We start from the raw sequence: 23,322 nt of genomic DNA, 5'->3' as shown, positions 1-23,322 counted from the left end.
AGAAGTAGCTAATACTGTCAAGGAGGCCGCAGAGAAACACATTCCCAAGAAAAGGAACAGTAAGAAGGCTAGATGGCTATCAGTTGAGGCACTGCAAGTTGCAGAAGAACGAAGGAAAGCAAAAATCAAGGGAAATAGATCAGCTATGTTTGAATTAAATAAAGATTTTCAGAAATTAGCTCGAAGAGATAAAAATATATTCTTTAATGAACAGTGCAAGGAAGTTGAAGATAGTAACGTAATGGGGAAGACAAGAGATCTTTATAAGAAAATTAGAGAAATTAAAGGAAAATTCCAGGCAAAAATTGGAATGATAAAAGATAGAAACGGGAAAGATCTGAGTGAAGCAGAGGATGTTGAGGAAAGATGGGCAGAATATGTAGAAGACCTATACAAGAAAGAACTGCATCATGACAGGGCTCCTACTGCTGATGTTAATGTTAATTTAGAACTAGAGCCAGATATTTTGGAGAGCGAAATCCAGTGGGCCCTCGAAAATATGGCTGATAACAAAACTAGTGGACATGATGAAATACCAGCAGAATTGTTTAAAGTCACTGGAAAGGATGCAGTGAAAGTGCTGCACTCAATATGTCAAAAATATGGATCACGCAGCAGTGGCCAGAAGACTGGAAAAGATCAGTATTCATCCCCATTCCAAAGAAGAAAAGTTCTAAAGAATGCTCAGATTACCGAACAATCGCACTTATTTCACATGCTAGCAAAGTTATGTTGAAAATCTTACAAAATAGACTTCGCCAATATCTAGATCGAGAGCTGCCAGAAGAACAAGCTGGATTTAGGAAAGGAAGAGGAACTAGAGATCAAATTGCTAACATTCGGTGGATTATGGAAAAAGCGAGAGAATTTCAGAAAGATGTGTACCTCTGCTTTATTGACTACGCCAAAGCCTTTGACTGCGTCGATCACAACAAATTATGGAACGTACTGAAAAACATGGGTGTACCAGATCACTTCAATCATCTGATACGTAGTTTATACCTTGACCAAGAAGCCACGGTGAGAACTGTGTATGGAACAACGAAATGGATAAAGATTCAGAAAGGGGTCCGGCAAGGCTGCATACTGTCACCGTACTTATTCAATCTGCATGCAGAACATGTCATGAGGAATGCGAGGCTAGATGAAGGAGAAACAGGAATTAAAATAGCTGGAATAAATGTAAACAACCTCAGGTACGCGGATGATACGATCCTGTTGGCAGAAAGTGAAGAAGAATTGAGAACACTCTTACTGAAGGTGAAAGACGAAAGTGAAAAGGCTGGTCTTATGCTGAATGTGGAGAAAACGAAAATTATGGCAACTACACCTACCAATTCATGGGATATAGCAGGAGAATCCATGGAGGTAGTGACCACATTCAGTTATCTCGGTTCCCAGATCTCTGCTGACGGTGACTGCAGCCATGAAATCCGGAGACGCCTGTTGCTCGGTAGACAGGCGATGTCAAACCTTGACAAGGTTATAAGGTCCAGAGATATAACACTAGCAACAAAGATCCGTATTGTGAGGGCTTTGGTCTTTCCAGTTGTGATGTATGGATGTGAGACCTGGACCATTAGAAAGGCTGAACGGCGAAGAATTGACTCCTTCGGATTGTGGTGTTGGAGGAAACTTCTTAGAGTTCCATGGACGGCAAAGAGAACCAACAGATCAATATTGGAGCAAATTAAACCAGATTTCTCCCTGGAAGGTCTAATCTTAAAACAAAAGCTGACCTACTTTGGACACACAATGCGAAGGCATGCCTCGCTGGAAAAAACATTAATGCTGGGGAAGATTGAAGGAACTAGAAGAGGACGTCAGAGGATGAGATGGATCGATGGCATCACAGCAGCAATGTGTTCCAACCTGGAAGGTCTACGGGAGAAAGTGCAAGACAGGAAAAAGTGGCGTGATTTGGTTCATGGGGTCACGAAGAGTCGGAACCGACTAAACGAATAGAGAGAGAGAGAGAGAGAGAGAGAGAGAGAGAGAGATGGGACTTAGAGCTACTTAAACCTCTAACCTAAGGACATCACATACATCCATGCCCGAGGCAGCATTCGAACCTGCGACCGTAACGGTCACACAGTTCCAAACTGAAGCACCTAGAACCACACGGCCACAGTGGCCGGCAGTTTCTTCCCAAACTCACTGTATCATAGCAGGTGTAACTTGCTCAGTGGTGGTGTAAATTCTTGCTCTACGTTCAGGTAGAGAAGCTGGCACAGGAGATACAAACACGATATCTTTGATGAATCCGCTTAAAAAAATCGAGTGGTGTCAGGTCTGGGGAAGTGAGGGTCATGCAATTGGAGCATCACTGCCAATCCGGTGACCTGAAAAGCGGTCACTGAGAAAATCCCAGATGTGAGCCAGGTAGTGGGGGGTGGTGCACCAACGTGCATGAAGTACACATTTCGTTCTTGGTCATCTTCATCGATCTGCGGTATCAAAAATTGTTGTAACGTATTGATGTACACTATTCCATTGATGGTTCTGTCATGGAGAAACTTACTGAGCACCCTATTTCTACACAACATTTATGCCCTCATAAATTGTAGGCCAACTTAGAGGATCTCTAGCGCACTTGGTACGAAAATTGTGCTGGGCTGCTGTCGCTGGCTTCGATTCTTCAAGCCAAAACACACAGCTAGCATGTTCGGGTCCAGTGACTGCAGCCATCTTTAATGCAAGTGCTGATAGCGCTCCATGCGGTGCGATTAGGCACTAGCGAACTATCCGAGAGAAAACGTGATGTATTTCCCTACAAATTGGCACTACAGTCACCTCTGTATATACTATGAATTATTTTATATGAATTTTCAAAGGTGTAGAGCTGTAAAGTCCTTTTTGAAGCACCCTGTATTTGTCTCTAGGAATGAAGACAACAAAAAAGCACAGAGTTTTAATAATTTTTAAATATTAAAACTCTGTGCTATATATATATATATATATATATATATATATATATATATATATATATATATATAGGACAGATATATATTTGATAGAGAAATGAAAATGAAAGCGAAGAAAAGTTTTGAAAAAGATTTCAACAAACTGATGGATATTTCAGTATTTGGGAAAACGATGTAAAATATTAGAAAAAGAGTGGATATAAAACGAATTTCAGATGGAGATAAATGTGAGAAATTTGTGGCAAAGCCAAACTTCAAAGGAAGATCAATATTTTTTGAAAATGTTGGTGCAATTCGTATGAATAAAACTAAAATTTTGTTTAATAAACTTGTCTGCATTGGTATGAGAGTATTTGATTCATCTACGGAGCTGATGTATGATTTTGACTATACAGTTATGAAATTAAAATAGAATTAAAATATGATAAATTTGGTTTTAGCGACCATCCAGCAGATATATATTTCACAAGAAAACAAAAAAGTTGTAAAAAATTGGATGTTGTAGAAAAAATGAATGTAACAGAAAAGTAAAGGAAGAATTTTGTGGTCTGAGAGCAAAAATGTATGCTTATAAAGTTGGTGACCGGATAGAAAAAAAATCGAATGGTATTAGGAAACATGTTGTTTAAAATAAAATAAGGTAAGAAGATTATATAGATTATTTGTTCAACTGCACAGAACAGTACAGAACTATGAATTTAAAATGAAGCATGAAACATCAAATTTCTTCAATTGAGGTAAATAAAAACCCACTGAGTGTCTTTGATGACAAAATATATATTCTGGAAAATAAAATAGATGCATTGCCATAAGGATGTTATTCATTATTCTGTAATTCTCAATGTGATAGGGTCCACAATTGTGCTGAATTTTTTTGAAAGATTTCTGGAAGCCTTCAGCCACCATTCTCTTTATTTCATGTATGATTGTATAATTTCGGCTTTAGGCCATTTTCAAGTATTTTATGGATGATTTTTTAGTAGTAGATTATGTCATGTATGTCATTGTTCCTAGACACCTGTTATGCTCATAAAATAAATCCAATATGTTCACACTATATTAGGAGAAACAATGTATATGACATAATCTACCACTAAAAATCATCCATAAAATACTTGAAAATGTCCTAAGGCTGGAATTACACAATTCTACATGAAATAAAAGGAATGGCAGCTGAAGGTTTCAAGAAATCTTTCAAAAAATGATTCATTATTATTACATTCATAATCAAATACTTCAATTTCAGTGTATTGCATATGGTTTCTGCTCTCTCTTCAGAAGTATATGGTATATACAATTTGATAAGAAAAACAAAAAAATGTTTAATAACATTTTTTCTATATAAGTGGAGCCTCGACTCAAGAAGCTCAATAATGCAAGCAACCCTAATTTTTTAAAAAATAGTGAGCTACAAGTAAATGTTTTATATTATATTACTGGATGCGAATATTTTAATAGCAGGTGGAGAAAAATTTGTATGGGGTTTAATAATGAGTTTAAGAAGTAGATATTTGAAATTAATAACTAATTGTGGCTTTCATTTTTTGAAGATGGACAGATTAAATTAGATACAATGGATTAAAGACAACAAATAATAATAATACTGAGTTTCATGATTTGGAATTTTTATTTTAACTGAGATTTTTTAATTTTATTGCTCTTACATGCTACTGTGCTGACACTTAATTTTTTTCACAAATCAGTCAGATCTCAGTAGTTTCTTACAAAATCTTGATTGATGCCCAAATTATTATTTGAGAAATAAAATTGTTAAAAATTTGCATGTAAAAACTATTTTTATTATAAAATAATGTTATGACAGGGAGCAATGTATGCTGATAAACCAACTGTTCCTCTACTGTGCACAGTACACAATGCTGGGAAATGTGTTTGTGTCCTTCCACATTTAGTATTTACATATTTTAAACGCCACACCATAACACTGCCTCCTCCGTACTTCACTGCTGGCACTACACATGATGGCAGGTAATGTTCTCCAGCCATTCGCCTAATCCAAATCCTTCCATTGAACTGCTATAGGACACAGTGTGATTCATCTTTCCCAATCACTCGTTTCCAGTAACACAGTCGTTGTGCTAGCTACCTGCTGATAGCAGTTTGGAACACACAAGTGATTTTTTACGCTTATTTCATGCGATTTCTTATAACCACTCTTCATAGTGGTCGATGGTCCCAGTCCATCAGCGTGTGGGGTCTGCCTGGTCTTGGTTTGGTCATGGCTGTTCCTTAGCGTTTCCACTTCTCGTCACCAACAGTCGGGGAGCTTTAGAAGTATTGAAAAGTTGCTGACGGATTTATTGCTCAGGTGACAGCCAATGACTAGTCCACAGTCGAAGTCACTCAGGTCTCCTAGCCGGCCCAATCTCCTCTTTCTGCGTCTTTATTGAGAAGAAAGTATTCAAAATGGTTCAAATGGCTCTGAGCACTATGGGACTTAACATCTTAGGTCATCAGTCCCCTAGAACTTAGAACTACTTAAACGTAACTAACCTAAGGACATCACACACATCCATGCCCGAGGCAGGATTCGAACCTGCGACCGTAGCAGTCCCGCGGTTCCGGACTGCAGCGCTAGAACCGCACGACCACCGCGGCCGGCGAAGAAAGTATTTCCAACTTCCATTTACACGGGTGGGTTTGCCTCCCATGATATCTAGTGGTCAATTGTTGTGCTGTTGTGATACAGGATACCATGAACTGATGATGTCTTTGTGGAGCCCGTGACCATATTGTCAAATTTCTAATAATGGACTCTCTCTTTGCAGTTACCAATCAACGAAGGATTTTGGAGCTGCCCTGACTCAACAGCCATGTGGTGAAACGCTGGAAACTTTCCTGGGCGTTGGAGCAACAGCCTGTGATACACGTTTCCCATCAACTCTGTCCTCCTCTTTCGCACCTTCTGTTTCTGTTTCAAACAAAAACCAATATATTTTCTGTTAATAAAATGTCAGGGTTGTGTATCTTCGCCATTCATTGACAGTTTCCCTACTCTCTCAAGAGTCGTTCTTCTACTTTATTAAACACAGAGGAAACAATGTGGCAACTGTGGTAATCGCTACACTGCAGCCATCTCATATTATTTCTTACAAGCATTAGTTTTCTACTTCGGTGATATTAAGTGCTGGTTATTATTTGTGTGGTTTCCAGTGTCAGCTACTACTCTTTAGTTCGTGAGAAGTTTAGCAATATTATAGCCTCTGCATAGCAGTGAATCAGGTAGAGTGCTATTTAATTCATATTCTTCAGACGTTTGAGTTCCTATATTGTCTTTACGACTTTGTTTGGTGGCGAAACCCACGTCGAAGTAAAATAATCAATTCGACATAACAGTTTTCGTTGTGATATTTTTTTCGAGCAAAGACCTGATACAGCCGGTCTAGAGCCTCTGATATACAACCAAAGAAACAAGCTACCAAGGTGGAAGAAGGGACAAAATAATATGTTTTTCCCTTTATTGTTATTTCATCCCTCCCTCACGCAGGAAGGAGGTGGGCGGCGGTTGAAAGGAAGGGGGGGGGGGGGGGGAAATAGGGACGGGGCTGTTCTGATTCACTATCAAGAAACATATATGGAAGTGGTTTTAAGAGCTGACTAGTTCTGAATTACTAAATTTTATTAATTGCATTTGTGATGATTTTTCTGAGATGTTCTTAAATAAGAGATGCCGCTTTCTTTAAATACTTTTTTGCTAATTGAGAGGTCAGTAATAGGCGTTGAGTGTTTACAAAGAATGTGTGACTGACGGAGGTGGTCCAGGAACAGAGCTGTTCGAAAGTAAGAGAAAAAACGGGGATATGAGGCACTCTTTCATATGGGAGGGGGGGGGGGGGGAGGAGTGTGCTGTTAAGGCTGGGGGGATGGTTAAATCACTGGGCGGATTTCGTGTTTGGTTAGGAGGTGGTGCTGTAAGTTTCGTTGGAGCGGGATGTGGTGGATGAAAGTAGATGTAAGGTGGGCTATGCTAATACCAGCGGTGAATAGTAGTAGAGATACACAGAAATGAAACAATAGGGTGGTTAGTGTAAAGTGTGAGGCAGGTATAGGAATCTCAAGGTGTTCTCTCTGAGAGAGGGGGATAGGGTTAGGGGCGGAAGGATTAAGAAGATTATGCAGGAGTATGATGTGGCAGAGGACACAGATACAGAAGACGAAGTGCAAAATGTCCGAAGATTTGGAGGGAGGGTTAGAGCTTTTTGTGCTGCGAAAATCATGTCGCCATTGGCATAATAGTGGTTTAACTTCACATCGACAAGTTGTCAAAAGCACATATTCGTCTTTAACACTGAATAGAAGACATGTCAAACAAAATAATTTTTCTTTTTGTTCAACATTTATCCTTCCGCTTGTGATGGACAATAGCCCATCCGTTAGTTGGCGATTATTACAATTATGTTAATTCTGTGCCCAAGCACACCAGTTACGAAGGGGACGACAATGGTGTCCGCTCTCTGCTGTACACTTTGTTTGTGTACAAGGGGAATTCAATAAAGCAGGTTGGTTTTATTCAGGATTCTAATACACCACAGGATTTCCCATTCTTTTGGCTGCAAAACCCTATTATTTACTCAAGACCTGTATGCTCGTATGGTACGACTCTACACGTTGACGTCGGAGCCAAAGTATTGCTGCATAAATAATATACCCACAAACCACGTACTGCTTCCCTTCCTTCATTTTGCACAGGTGGTCCGTTGCTCTTCTGTAGGCGGCGAGGAATGCATAGGGTACACACACTGAGTATCCCAGCTGTTGGACGAGTGTGTCAGCATTACCAACAGAGACGTCCAGTTGAGCAGCGAGGTGTTCGACTGTAACCCGTCGATCGCCTCGAGTGAGAGTGTCCGCACGTTCCCAGTTTGCAGGAGTCGCAGCTGTGTGGGGCCGGCCGACCTTGTAGGTGAAAGACACCTCACCCGACTGCTCACCATGCTTTTCTAACTGCCAGGTTTCCCTTTACATTCTGCAAGCGCCTGTGAATATGATACTCTAGTTTTCCGCCAAAAGAAACTCAGTGGCATCACCGATACAGACGCCATTTTGAAGGCTAGACAGCGCCGCCACCTATCCGAACTTCATGAAATTGTAGGGGCTGAAGTGGAAATATTCAAAGATGTCCCACAACAAATTCCGCTCTTTCCAATCAAAATTGACGGAAAAATTTGCGTGTTGTTTTTCTGGGGAGTACATGATTAGCCAGTGCAAGTGATACCTAGACCGAGTTTTCTGCAGATATGCGTGGAAAGCTGAGAACCTCACTTAGGTTGTATATAAATATCAAATCATAAATTAAAAGATTCTAAAGTAATTAATAATAATGCGCAATGGCCCCGTCTAGACCAAGCATCCGTATTTCGTAACTTACGTTGTAGAGTATCCTAGCTTAAGAATAACGACGAAGATAATGATACTCGTTGTTCTCCACTACCGGGAACGTATAGAAATTAAATAAATTGTAAAATGATTGCAGAATCGTACAGCAAAAGGCAATAACGAATAAAAAATTGGAACTACGACAAACTGTTTCCCACCGCACATTAACATAAGAAACTGCATCCGAATACTTGTGGCGAGAGCAGGAAGTGAAGAACAAGCTGGGGAAACGTAAAAGATAGCAGAAAAGGAGACACTATTGACACTGAAGATACATGCAAAGAACTGAAAATAAAAGTAACTCTGAAGCACACTGCTGAATATAAAAAAAAGCTTCATACAGAAACAAAGCCAGACACCACAACACCAGCCAGAGTTTGGAAAGATAGGACGGGAGAAACATCGGACGCGCTCGGCGACCTCAGGAAGACTGCTGTATCAGTAACCTGCAATGGGACTACACATCCGAATACGGGTGAAAGTGACGATGAACTTACTTTAGCCTTCTTACTTCGTTCCGTGTTTTCATCAGAGAAGTTAAGAGCCATTTCATTAATAGGAGCAGATGGTTGGGAAAATTGTAGATTAAATATGTGCAAATCTGGACATTTCCTATCGAATGATAACGCTCTTATATTTTTTTATTTATTGTCTTTCAGTTCACCTGTAAAATGTCTAATAAGACAGGCAATGAAGTTAAAAAATAGCGAAGAATGCTTACATTCTAATGAGTAGCAATCAGCGCTAATATTTTCAGTGAGTTTATATACACGCATCAGATTGAAAAGCCAGGTAAGAGGATGGTGCGTGTTGCACTGAATGTATTGTTGTTGTCTTCACTCCGAAGACTGGTTTGGTGCATAGCTCCACGCTAGTCTATCCTGTTCAGGCCTCTTCATCCCGAATAACTACCGAAATCTACATCTATTTCAACCTGATTACCGTATTCAAGTCTTCCCTCTACAGTTTTACCTCCAACGCTGTGTCATGTACACGAATACCATAAGAGTACGTATCACCAGTCACTGCTCATACTTTATGTTGCTGAGCTACCCAGACACGACTGCCCTCTCAGCTTGACTTCTGCAGGAGCTTTCTTATATTGTATAAACTCTGCTCACCTCGGTATCTTTTTGGATAAGCACCTCCGAGAAAAATGAATTGATGGAGCGTGTTTTAAGCGCAGCCTATGGTCTGCTTCACTCCGCAGTCAGCTGCACGACTTTGTGGAACTTTCTGTCTGGTTAGAACTGCAGTTGTGATGGATGGACATGAGTCTTGCATATGTAACCCAGTAAGGAATGCGGCCGCGAAAACGGGGTCTGGGTTCTAATGCGAATCACTGTGAAGTGTGAGGCAGAGGATAATTTTCATCGCAACTCTCATTAAGGTTTAATCCAGTTCAATTCACGGATGGAACGTGAGAGATTGGTTGCATTTACACCAATGTGCGCTTAAAAATACAGTATTAATGTTGCACAATAACTTTTATTTAATAGTTCGATATGAGGAGGAGGAGGAGATTAGCGTTTAACGTCCCGTAGACAACGAGGTCATTAGAGACGGAGCGCAAGCTCGGGTGAGGGAAGAATGGGGAAGAAATTCGGCCGTGCCCTTTCAAAGGAACCATCCCGGCATTTGCATGAAGCGATTTAGGGAAATCACGGCAAACCTAAATCAGGATGGCCGGAGACGGGATTGAACCGTAGTCCTCCCGAATGCGAGTCCAGTGTGTTTGCCACTGCGCCACCTCGCTCTGTATAGTTCGATATGAACCGGCTTCCGGGTTTCTAGGTCATCCTCAGATAATTTAAAACTGAACAGTCCACACGACATCAGCGTGAGTTCATAGGCGGATAAGGATTGTTTATCAAAGATATATGACATTTTACTACCATCTATCGATAAAAATGTGGAAGCGTATTGAAACAGACGCAGAAGGTCTGAACAAATGAATCTTATATTACTTCAAACTCAAAGGGTAAAAGTGAAGGAATGTATAAGCGAAAAAGTCGAACAAGTGAACAATGGAACAGACTATTATCTGACATGGACGAACCGGTGAATGTGATGGAAAGCTCGTGAAAAAGCGTAGTGGGGAGGGAGGGGACTGGGGAAAGGAGTCTATTGAAGTGTGGATGTGGAACACTTATAATAACCATATTACATAATGGTGAGAAAAATATTAATTCAGTGCTGCCTTCGTAAGTTTGCTCATTATGGACGGTGTCAGAATATTTTTATTGGTGTTTATTAATAGTCATGTTTCCAAAAAAATGGTTCAAATGGCTCTGAGCACTATGCGACTTAACTTATGAGGTCATCAGTCGCCTAGAACTTAGAACTAATTAAACCTAACTAACCTAAAGACATTGCACACATCCATGCCCGAGGCAGGATTCGAACCTGCGACCGTAGCGGTTGCTCGTTTCCAGACTGTAGCGCCTAGAACCGCACAAAACCGCTCAAAATTTCAAGTAACCTTAGTTTTTGTCTCTAATTCATCTATGGAGAACGTCACATTTAATTGAACAAGAATGACATTCAAAGGGTATTCAGCAAAGGTGCAATCTTTCTTTCTTTCAGTCTCCAGTTCTTTTCAATCTCAGTCAGATTGGTTGTACACCTACGTGATTGACTGACATATAATTTGCACACAGACTGCGGAAATCCTATAAATTACACTCTGTTTTAAAGGTAGAATCTTGTCTTTAGTGTTGAACAGAATGCGAGCAATACTATTGCTAGTATCATTTTTTAATTTAAATTTGTAGGGCACTGTGTTCAATGCTTTAGTAAAAAAGGATGTAAGTTATTGCAAGTGATCAGAGGGAATTACAGGGTGTTTCGAAAGGACTGATGCGATTTCACTAGGCTATATACCTCCTACATGGATGCAGATAGAGTATTGGGGTTCGCTATAAGTTACGCACAGGAGTACGAAGTCATTATTTTGAAAACAATTGCCTGATATTACAAGAGTTTATATTTTACATGCATGCAAATATAACGTGGCGTACTTCTTAAATTACCTTCCAGATAAAAGGTGCACGATAAACCTTCGCTTGACAGTGAGACTCGTCCCACAGTTTTGAGAGCACGTTTGAGTCACTGCATTCAATGATGTTCCTAAGTGGCGACGCAGTACACTCAAAGTTGTTGAAAGCGGACGCGCAAAGACACAGACTCTGAGGCAGCTCACTGTTAAGAAATCCTCTTACACGAAGGTGCAACTGAGCTGCACCTGCTGAAACGGATAACACAAGACGTGTGTAGCTGTTGTGTTGCCTCTGTCCTGATTCTCCACGCATTGTGTGATGAATATATATTTTATGTGTGTGAAATCTTATGGGACTTAACTTCTAAGGTCATCAGTCCCTAAGCTTACACACTAATTAACCTAAGTTATCCTAAGTACAAACACACACACACCCATGCCCGAAGGAGGACTCGAACCTCCGCCGGGACCAGCCGCACAGTCCATGACTGCAGCGCCCGAGACCGCTCGGCTAAACCCGCGCGGCTGTGTGATGAACAAGCGAGCTATCTCAGTCTGGGAGACACCTATCTCCAACTGCTAGTATAGGCAACATACGGCAGTTGAACTTCTATATTCGACGCTGAAGTTAAAATACCAGCTATGTTTCATCTTTATTAAAAGTCTTGTAAATACTGACGAATCTTTTTGAAACACCTCGTACAATAAATTACGAAGTTTGTAGGAAGGTCATCGGTCTGGGTGAAAATCTGGAAATACAAGCATAGGCAGATGACATTACAGCTACAAAAGGTGGACAAAAAGTATAGGTGCAGCAAAGAAACAACACACATTACTATGCCTAACACGGTGTAGTGAAGCCATTGGCATTCAAAAACAGCTTCCAGTCATCTCGGAATTGATAAATGCAGGTGCTGTATGGCATTAAAGGGAGTCTTCTACCATTCTACCTGGAGAATAGTGGCAAGTTTAGGTTCAAAATGGTTCAAATGGCTCTGTGCACTATGGGACTCAACTTCTGGGGTCATCAGTCCCCTAGAACTTAGAACTATTTATACCTAACTAACCTAAGGACAACACACACACATCCATTCCCGAGGCAGGATTCGAACCTGCGACCGTAGCGATCGCGCGGTTCCAGACTGTAGCGCCTAGAACCGCTCGGCCACTCCGGCCGACGGCAAGTTTAGGTAACGATGGTGGAGGTGGATAGCGATCACGTACCTCTCTCTCTAAAGTAGACCACAAGACCTCAGTCCCATTGAGATCTGGTGACTGTGACAGCCAGGAGATGTCTGACAAAGCATTCTCGTGCCCACATAACCAACGCTGGACGATGTGAGCCCTGTTATCAGGGTCCCTGTCGTCTTGGAACACCGTTTAGGAACAAACATTGCATCATGGGATGGTCCTATCAGCCAAACTGGTCGCCCAAGCCTTGGCAGTAATGCCACCTTGAAGGTTAACCAAAGCTCCTATGAAATACCACGCTATGGCTGCCCAAATCGTCGGTGGAACCCAAGTCATGTTCCACTCTTGGGACCTAAACTCGGCCAGAAGTTGGAAACAGTGGTAAGCAAGACTAGTGCGACATTCTTCCATTGCTCCCCAGTCCAGGTTTTACGGCTTGGGCACCGCGTTTTCCTGTCAAGCTCATCTGCGTCTCTGATGAGTGGTCTTTGAATTCAAACTCACCCTGCAGTTCCCTGCTTATGGAGATCCCTTTCTCGTATTTTGACGCCGACAGTGTTCTCGAGAGCAACGCTCAGTTCTGCAGTGACTTTTGCAGCTATCGTCTTCTTATTTTTCGTCACAGTCATGACCGTCCACTGCGATCACTCAATACACACTTTGACCGCGTTGAGACTTAGCGGATGATGGTTTCCCGCTCTTCCTGTATGCAGTTTAATAACTACGATCCAGCGTCTCTTGAAAGACCAGACACGACACTTCGGCTCCCTTGGTTTAGAAGTGCGCACCATGCGAACACCAACAATGTACCTACGTTCGAATTCACTTAGCTCCGACATAACGCACTCACGACTACACAGAACATTGCTCTGATTGCGACTGACACTTGCAACGTACTGAGGACGTTGCACAGGTGCCGTACATGGTCAAACACAACAGCACAACCTGTAGGCTTGGCTCGCGTCTACATTTTTGTTCAAGCTCGCATTTCCCGCGGTGTTTGCATACTTTTATCCATGCCCTGTATAGTACAGTCAAGAGGAGAAGTGATGAAAAGAGTGAAGTAGTGCAAGGAAGATTGGCTTGTGAATCAATATAGAAAAGTTGCAAATGATAGAAGGGTGAACAATTACTTGCCTGGGGATCTACAGGCGGGAGAGATGAGGTTGTATGTACTTGAGAACTATAAATGCTTGGAATCATGATTCAAGTGGAGGAATAATGTCTAGCTAGGAGTAAAGGAACGAATCGTTAATGCTTCCAAATCATATAACAACCTAACATCAATCATGAAATCATGGGTAATCTCTGCTGCTGCTGTGGTCTTAAGTGCGAAGTGTAATTTGATGGAGTTGATGGAGTTCTCCGTGCACTTACAGCAGAGCAGCACGTCCTCGAGAAAAATTACGGCACGTAGTTTCCTCTTGCTTTCAGCCGTTCGCAGTACCAGCACAGCAGGGCTGTTTTGATTGATGTTACAAGGCCAGATCTGTCAATATCATCCAGACTGTTGCCCCTGCAACTACTGAAAAGGCTGCTGCTCCTCTTCAGGAACCACACGTTTGTCTGTCCTCTCAACAGATACCCCTCCGTTGTGGTTGCACCTACAGTAAGACTATCTGCATCGCTGAGGCACGCAAGCCACTCCTCCGACGGGGCAAGATCCGTGGTTCGTCGGGTGCTTTGCGAAAGTTAAAATGGACGCACGTGGTACAGTAATTGCCCAATATAGTTATGTGGCACAGAATGAGTGTCACCAACAGCTATAGACAAAAACTGATTGTGTATGAAAGAAACATCATAAGAGATACGCGCTATGATGAATCACCACAATATTGTACAAGAAGCAAAGGCCATGCGAGTGCAATGGCCTTCACATGTTGCGAGCATGTAGATGGTATTCCAAATGTAGTGTTGATAGGAAGACCACGGCCTAGATCAAGATGGAAGGATGGAGTACGGAAAGACGTGCAACATTTAGGGTTCAAAAATGGTTCAAATGGCTACGATCACTATGCGACTTAACTTCTGAGCTCATCAGTCGTCTAGAACTTAGAGCTAATTAAAGCTAACTAACCTAAGGACATCACACACATCCATGCCCGAGGCAGGATTCGAATCTGCGACCGTAGCGGTCGCTCGGTTCCAGACTGTAGCGCCTAGAACCGCACGGCCACTCCGGCCGGCCAACAGTTAGGGTCCACAGGAAACGAGATTGAAGCTGCACAGGACGCGATCTGATCTAGGCATTCTGTAAGGTCGCTGCATGATCTGTAAGCAAGTAACTAAGTAGAAATACTTTGGGGAATTTGAAGTGATGTCGACTGAGATTTGAGCTATTGAGTTTTGCCGTCGGGGAGGACGTATATGTCCTTGAGCAGACGCAGTAATTAGCAGAATGTTCTTGGAAAGCATCGTGGGTAGCCTTCACGTGAGTCGACATAAATCAACTGCACTTGTTCTCACGGCGTTTCACCTCGAGCACACAACACAATGGGCGGCTGAAGCAGTGAGAATTTCGACGCTCACGTTAGTTGGCAGTACAGCTTTCAGTGTTAGAAGCGTCATTTAGACCGACAGCTTGAAGGATTGCAGACGAGTCCTTGAAAAGTTGCGGGAACATGGTGCTAACAATTCTGTCAGTACGACAACCAGAACACCCGTTTCATTGCCTTGCAACATTAATAAAACTACTGCGGAGAGACTGGAATGAATCACCGACTCAAACAGGCAACCCACAGTAGAACATTATGCATAGCAAACACATTAAAATTACACAGAGGTTTACCAGAATTCATAAGTCTATTTACGCTCAAAGACGACTAGCTACAAGTACATCATGCAAGATACCCGGTGTATAGTGGCCAGGTATACCAGAGTATTCGGTAGCATCTGTCGATTTTGACCAATGACGTTATCACAAGGCTCTAAATGCAACACAAACATGATTAGTAATTCGTTCGAGCCACCGAAACAAGGTTCCCGTCTAATTAGAATACCCAAAATGAGTGAGTGTATTTCTTCGCCATTAATATTCAAAATTTTGCTTGCATTAGCTGCTAGTAAACCTTTCGGGATGTGAGGTCGTGGTCCAAGAAACTCTTCTGCTCCTGACGTTTCGTCCAGGACTCCGCTGGACATCCTCAGAGGCGCTCCTGTGCTGAATCTTGCCGTCTGACCGGTCGGACGTCCGAGAGCGATATATACACTGCAGGAAAACGGGCGTGGACGAAGTAATACGTGATGAGTAGAGATAATCCTTGTCAAAGATACAACTTAACTATCGATTGTCGTCTTGTCAAATACAAAATTGCCTAGCGACTCTGCAGAGCTACTGACCATATGTCGCTAAGTTTCATTGCCTCCTCTTCCCTATTAAAATTGTCCTGATGCTCATTAATATCAATGGCTTCTCTACATAGTCGTGGATAATAATTTCACGTTGTAGATAAAATTTCTGTTTCAGAAACCTTCACTTCGTGGTTTCCTGACTGAAGAGCATGCTCTGCTACAGCTGATTTCTCAATTTTTCCTAGTCGGCAAAGACTTTTGTGCTCTTTTAGCGGTGTATTTAGGCTCCCGTTGGTAGTTCCAATATAGACTTTACCACACGTACACGGAATTTTGTATACACCACATGTCGACAGAGGAGGGCGGGAACAGCAGAGTTTCTTGGACCACGGCCTTACATTCCGAAAGGTTTACTAGCAGCTATGTCATCCGGTCGTGAAAACCTTCATTCTTTGCTTGTATTTCCATCTGAATCGTTCTTTTAACTTCATTAATTTCAATTGATAAACGTGATTCGGCGAACTGCTGGTATCAGATACAAACTGAAATCAGCGCTCGATACATGGTCTCATGCAAAAACAGTACCACCTGTGTCAAAAAATGCGGTGCCTGATGACTGCTGTGTGGCGATTAATGTTTCGTAATTGAAGTTACGGAAGTTACATTTGGGATCTAGACGAAGACCGTAGTCAACAATAGAATGGGATGCATAGACCGCTAGGCTGAATCTATTATGTTGTCTCTGCTAAGGAATGTTTTGCGATAGCTATTCCACAAAAATAACACTTTAGAGCAGTTTTCGAATTGAAAGCCTATAACGCAGCGTTTTAGATTTATTATTTAATTGCATAAAATGTTATTACAAAAGTTACGATTAATTGAACTATAAAATAAAAAAAATACAAGAAAGATCTTTTAACACTTCAGTCTCTGAATTCCTCTTTCTAAGGAAGTTGCAGTTTTTGGCTTCATGGTAGTAGCTTACACAGAAAAATGCATTATCTTATAACAGCATTAGCTTTTACGTTGTTGTTGTTTGCCTACAACGACCGTAGCAATTACCACGAGAGTTATGTTTATTGCGCTACAACGACGGGTATAGACGTTGTAATGCTTTAACAGGGATGCTGACGATTTTTTTGTTTCCTGTTGGCAGTAGTATAGCTGTTATAACCAAAACTATGTTTTTTATAAAAATAAACTAGTATTTGAGAAACGCATAGCTCTATTTGACTTTTGCATATCTCGAAAAAACACTAACATATCGCGCGTGGTCCTCACGTGATAGTGTACACTGCCTGTCACACACTGTGGACCTTAAGACAGCGTGTTCGTCTGCTGCGACATCTCGTTGACGAAGATCTGAAAACGGTTTTTCGAGCTTCAGCAGCTCAAGAATCTGCATAAAGCGACATGTCGTCAGAAATGGTCAGGTTTGGATCAAATGAGATACGTAACAAGTCGACCTACCATTAAATCGAACTCACTTGAAACTGCCAAAGTTTCGTTAACCATTCTTTTAAATGCGTCAGTGATTTCGGGATCTGAAGTGGTGTTGGGCAGCGCGTGCTTTGGTAGGTGACTGTTGACTCAAACTGGTGTCCTGTGAGCTGTGCCAAATGGAATTTGCGCCAATTGAAATATACACCCAGAAAAGGTCGACTAATCCCTCCGTCTGAAATCAGTGACTTTCCCACCAATTGGGCGAGCTGAGGCCCCTTACGCCGGGTACTGATGAAGAACACTGCAGATGTACGGACCAGAACTCGACTGTTTGACGCATTTACAAAAGTTTTGCTTATGACCGAACCGTCAAAAATTACAATGGAAAATATAAACACGAAATTATGGAAAATAAACTTAACAATGGTGTCTCTTCTACGTGACAAAGCATTTTTTAAAATTAATTGAAAATAAAATAGGGTCTTTACCTGAGGTTCGACGTATGGTAAATGTAATGCGTCGTAAAAATAACTAAACGGCCAAAAATGTACGCGCATACTGGTGGGTGACAAAAGTTGTATACTGTGTGTCCCAGTGGCAATGGTCATTGTTCAGGGATATAACAGGAACGATCTTTCGAAGCAAAAAACTCCAATAAACTTGGGGTCTCAAATGGGTACGTTAGAAGCTATGAGCACTTGTTCAGTAGATGTGTTTCACAGAAGCGAAGATGAACAAGTGCTCAAAGCTCGTAACTTATGCTCTTTAGAGCCCAAGTTTACTGGACGTTTTTTGGTTGGCAGTGGTGTGTACAGGTCGTCCTGGGTAGAACGGCTCGCACATGTCGTATTGCGTTTAGGTGCTCCAAGGCGGACAGAGGAATTGTGACGTTGTTGTTATTGTGGTCTTCAGTCCTGAGACTGGTTTGATGCAGCTCAGCATGTTACTCTATCCTGTGCAAGCTTCTTCATCTCCCAGTACCTACATCCTTCTGAATCTGCTTGGCGTATTCATCTCTTGGTCTCCCTCTACGATTTTTACCCTCCACGCTGCCCTCCAGAACTAAATTTGTGATCCCTTGATGCCTCAGAACTTGTCCTACCAACCGATCCCTTCTTCTAGTCAAGTTGTGCCACAAACTTCTCTTCTTCCCAATCCTATTTAATACCTCCTCATTAGCTATGTGATCTACCCATCTAACCTTCAGCATTCTTCTGTAGCACCACATTTCGAAATCTTCTATTCTCTTCTTGTCTAAACTACACTCCTGGAAATGGAAAAAAGAACACATTGACACCGGTGTGTCAGACCCACCATACTTGCTCCGGACACTGCGAGAGGGCTGTACAAGCAATGATCACACGCACGGCACAGCGGACACACCAGGAACCGCGGTGTTGGCCGTCGAATGGCGCTAGCTGCGCAGCATTTGTGCACCGCCGCCGTCAGTGTCAGCCAGTTTGCCGTGGCATACGGAGCTCCATCGCAGTCTTTAACACTGGTAGCATGCCGCGACAGCGTGGACGTGAACCGTATGTGCAGTTGACGGACTTTGAGCGAGGGCGTATAGTGGGCATGCCGGAGGCCGGGTGGACGTACCGCCGAATTGCTCAACACGTGGGGCGTGAGGGCTCCACAGTACATCGATGTTGTCGCCAGTGGTCGGCGGAAGGTGCACGTGCCCGTCGACCTGGGACCGGACCGCAGCAACGCACGGATGCACGCCAAGACCGTAGGATCCTACGCCGTGCCGTAGGGGACCGCACCGCCACTTCCCAGCAAATTAGGGACACTGTTGCTCCTTGGGTATCGGCGAGGACCATTCGCACCGTCTCCATGAAGCTGGGCTACGGTCCCGCACACCGTTAGGCCGTCTTCCGCTCACGCCCCAACATCGTGCAGCCCGCCTCCAGTGGTGTCGCGACAGGCGTGAATGGAGGGACGAATGGAGACGTGTCGTCTTCAGCGATGAGAGTCGCTTATGCCTTGGTGCCAATGATGGTCGTATGCGTGTTTGGCACCGTGCAGATGAGCGCCACAATCAGGACTGCATACGACCGAGGCACACAGGGCCAACACCCGGCATCATGGTGTGGGGAGCGATCTCCTACACTGGCTGTACACCACTGGTGATCGTCGAGGGGACACTGAATAATGCACGGTACATCCAAACCGTCATCGAACCCATCGTTCTACCGTTCCTAGACCGGCAAGAGAGCTTGCTGTTCCAAGAGGACAATGCACGTCCGCATGTATCCCGTGCCAGCCAACGTGCTCTAGAAGGTGTAAGTCAACTACCCTGGCCAGCAAGATCTCCGGATCTGTCCCCCATTGAGCATGTTTGGGACTGGATGAAGCGTCGTCTCACGCGGTCTGCACGTCCAGCACGAACGCTGGTCCAACTGAGGCGCCAGGTGGAAATGGCATTGCAAGCCGTTCCACAGGACTACATCCAGCATCTCTACGATCGTCTCCATGGGAGAATAGCAGCCTGCATTGCTGCGAAAGGTGGATATACACTGTACTAGTGCCGACATTGTGCATGCTCTGTTGCCTGTGTCTATGTGCCTGTGGTTCTGTCAGTGTGATCATGTGATGTATCTGACCCCAGGAATGTGTCAATAAAGTTTCCCCTTCCTGGGACAATGAATTCACGGTGTTCTTATTTCAATTTCCAGGAGTGTATTTATCGTCCATGTTTCACTTCCATACATGGGTACACTCCATACAAATACTTTCAGAAACGACTTCCTGACGCTTAAATCTATACTCGATGTTACCAAATTTCTATTTTTCAGAAGCGCTTTCCTTGCCATTGCCAGTCTACATTTTATATCTTCTCTACTTCGACCATCATCAGTTATTTTGCTCCCCAAATAGCAAAACTCCTTTACTACCTTAAGTGTCTCATTTCCTAATCTAATTACCTCAGCATCACCCGATTTAATTCGACTACATTCCATAATCCTCGTTTTGCTTTTGTTGATGCTCATCTTATACCCCCCCTTTCATGACACTGTCCGTTCCGTTCAACTGCTCTTCCAAGTCCGTTGGTGTCTCTGACAGAATTACAATGTCATCGGCGAACCTGAAAGTTTTTATTTCTTCTCCATGGATTTTAATACCTACTCCGAATTTTTCTTTTGTTTTCTTCACTGCATGCTCAATATACAGATTGAATAACACCGGGGATAGGCTACAACCCTGTCCCACTCCCTTACCAACAAATACTTCCCTTTTATGTCCCTCGACTCTTATAACTGTCATCTGGTTTCTGTACAAATTGTAAATAGGCTTTCGCTCCCTGTATTTTACCCCTGCCACCTTCAGAATTTGGAAGAGGGTATTCCAGTCAACATTGTCAAAAGCTTTCTCTAAGTCTACAAATGCAGGAATTGTGACAGAGCAAACAAATTAGTGACACACAAATAGACACGCTGCAGTACTTGATTAAAGTTGTACAGCAACTCGCTGGATGCGCTTGCGGACAGGTACAAGTAAGCAGTGGCCTGCCAAGGCGTGCCGTACTGAATATTATGCCAACAAGACTATGCCCAACCTGGGCGCCACACTGCCTATCACCTGCCCCTATGCGAAGGCTATAGTCGACTCCACTTGCAGACTAAATCTCGCATGTTGATCGCCACAACAAACTGTGGCTACGAACTGCACCTCTGGAACTTCGCACTAGAACTGTAGTACGCCAACGACGAACATGAACCGTCCATTGCTGTCTGTGTCCTCCGCTTATCACAATAAGGAAGTCCTTCTCATTGGCGGCGGCGCAGAGGTTGCTTATTGGACCGCGAACTTCAAAGCGCCGCCCGTGGCGCCAATCGGTAACTGTTTCAACGTGGCAGCTCCAGCTGCGTCCATTGGCGAGGACACAACAGGTCCATGCCACCACCTCCCCAAATATGGAAACTAAAGCGCCTGTATTAGAAGAGATCAGAAGAAGTGCTCCAAGCACAGGCCATGTTTTCTGGACTTTTTTGCCTCGAATTATCGTTCCTGTCATATTCCTGAATACTGATCATTCCCCTTGGGACAGCCTGTATAATTTCTCCTACCATTCCTAACGCTACCCCCGTATATGACTTCAAAACGCAAAAGCTACACTGCTGGCCACCGTAAATGCAACACCCTGAAGGAAGCATCCGAATCAAGTGAAATTTACAAAAAAATGGCTCTGAGCACTATGGGACTCAACTGCTGAGGTCATTAGTCCCCTAGAACTTAGAACTAGTTAAACCTAACGAACCTAAGGACATCACAAACATCCATGCCCGAGGCAGGATTCGAATCTGCGACCGTAGCGGTCTTGCGGTTCCAGACTGCAGCGCCTTTAACCGCACGGCCACTTCGGCCGGCTGAAATTTACACCATGGGTTTGCAGCGATGAGATATGCAACTGATTAGAATTTCAGCGCAGACGCACATCACGCGCGCCTGTGGCGCCACCTCATAGCGCCATTTAAGGCTTGGCGATTTCGACGAGTGTACGTTCGGCATGTGTGTTTACCTTGTAGTTGTTTCACAAGACGATCAGTTATGCCTCGTAGACAACAGCGAACATCGTTTGATCAAGTATCCGAGTTCGACAGAGGAAGGATAGTGGCTTACCGAGATTGTGGATTATCATACAGAGAAATCGCTAGTCGTGTTGGACGAAACCAAACAACTGTAGTGCGGATATGTGACCATTGGATGCAGGAGGGTACGACGGACCGACGTGGTCGATCGCATTCACCTCGGTGCACCACTGCACGTGCTGATAGGCAAATTGTGCGCATGGCAGTGACGGATCGCTCAGTGACATCCAGAACCATAGCACAGCACATTGCGTCTGTAACGCATCATCCAGTGTCTGCGCGTACCATTCGACGCCGTTTACAGCAGAGTGATCTGTCCGCAAGACGTCCATTGCTTCGTCTACCATTGACGCAGAACCCCAGACGTCTCCGTCGCCAATGGTGTGATGACAGACGGATGTGGACGGCAGAATGGAATGACGTTGTCTTTACTGACGAGGCACGCTTCTGTCTGCAGCACCACGATGGTCGGATTCGAGTATGGAGACACCGTGGAGAGAGAATGCTGGACAGCTGCATTATGCACCGCCACACTGGTCTTGCACCGGGTATTATGGTATGGGGCGGTATTGGATATTACTCTCGCACGCCTCTAGTACGCATTGCCGATACTTTAAATAGCCGGCGCTACATATCCGAGGTGCTGGAGCCAGTTGTCCTTCCTTACCTTCACGGCTCGGTCACAGCCATATTTCAACAGGATAATGCGCGACCACGCGTGGCACGCATTGTCCAAAGGTTCTTCGTCAATAACCAGATTGAATTGCTTCCCTGGCCGGCTCGCTCTCCGGATCTTTCGCCGATAGAAAACATGCGGTCCATCGTTGCTCAACGAGTGACCCAGATTACATCCCCAGCTGCCACACCAGATGATCTTTGGCAACGTGTGGAAGCTGCTTGGGCTGCTGTACCCCAGGAACACATCCAACGTCTCTTTGACTCAATGCCGAGACGTGTGGCAGCGGTGATCTCCAACAATGGCGGCTACTCTGGCTACTGATTCTGGCAGGAACCACATGTCACAGACGTCTGTAAACGTAATCATTGGATACTTGGTCAACATGTTATCTACAAAATAAATTTTGTTGTGCTACCTCTTGTCTTTCTTGGTGTTGCATTTACGGTGGCCAGCAGTGTATTTATGTTCTTTGTAATCAGAATTCTGCATATCATTGTCAGTATTCCAAAGTGCAGGCTATGTGAGCGCTATAAAACTGTGTGTTAATTAAGATACACTTTAAAAGAATCGAGTATACAGGGTGTTAAAAAAAGGTACGGCCAAACTTTCAGGAAACATTCCTCACACACAAAGAAAGAAAGTATGTTACGTGGACATGTGTCCGGAAACGCTTACTTTCCATGTTAGAGCTCATTTTATTACTTCTCCTCAAATCACATTAATCATGGAATGGAAACACACAGCAACAGAACGTACCAGCGTGACTTCAAACACTTTGTTACAGGAAATGTTCAAAATGTCCTCTGTTAG

General features: G+C 43.4%; 1 protein-coding gene across 1 annotated transcript in view; it reads left to right on the top strand.

Moving 5' to 3' along the window:
- Positions 1–5,908, top strand: part of LOC124545915 (protease inhibitors-like) — a 66,061-nt gene extending 60,153 nt beyond the window's left edge. The window contains exon 5 of the mRNA XM_047124875.1: positions 5,711–5,908. The gene's annotated coding sequence lies outside the window, so the exon portion shown is untranslated. The remainder of the gene's footprint in view (positions 1–5,710) is intronic.
- The last annotated feature ends 17,414 nt before the right edge of the window (positions 5,909–23,322 follow it).

This window comes from Schistocerca americana, chromosome 8 (genome assembly GCF_021461395.2).
Source record: "Schistocerca americana isolate TAMUIC-IGC-003095 chromosome 8, iqSchAmer2.1, whole genome shotgun sequence".
In the NCBI taxonomy this organism is placed as follows: domain Eukaryota; kingdom Metazoa; phylum Arthropoda; class Insecta; order Orthoptera; family Acrididae; genus Schistocerca; species Schistocerca americana.
The sequence above is the reverse complement of the archived record's forward strand: the minus strand, read 5'-3'. Positions and strand labels throughout refer to the sequence as shown.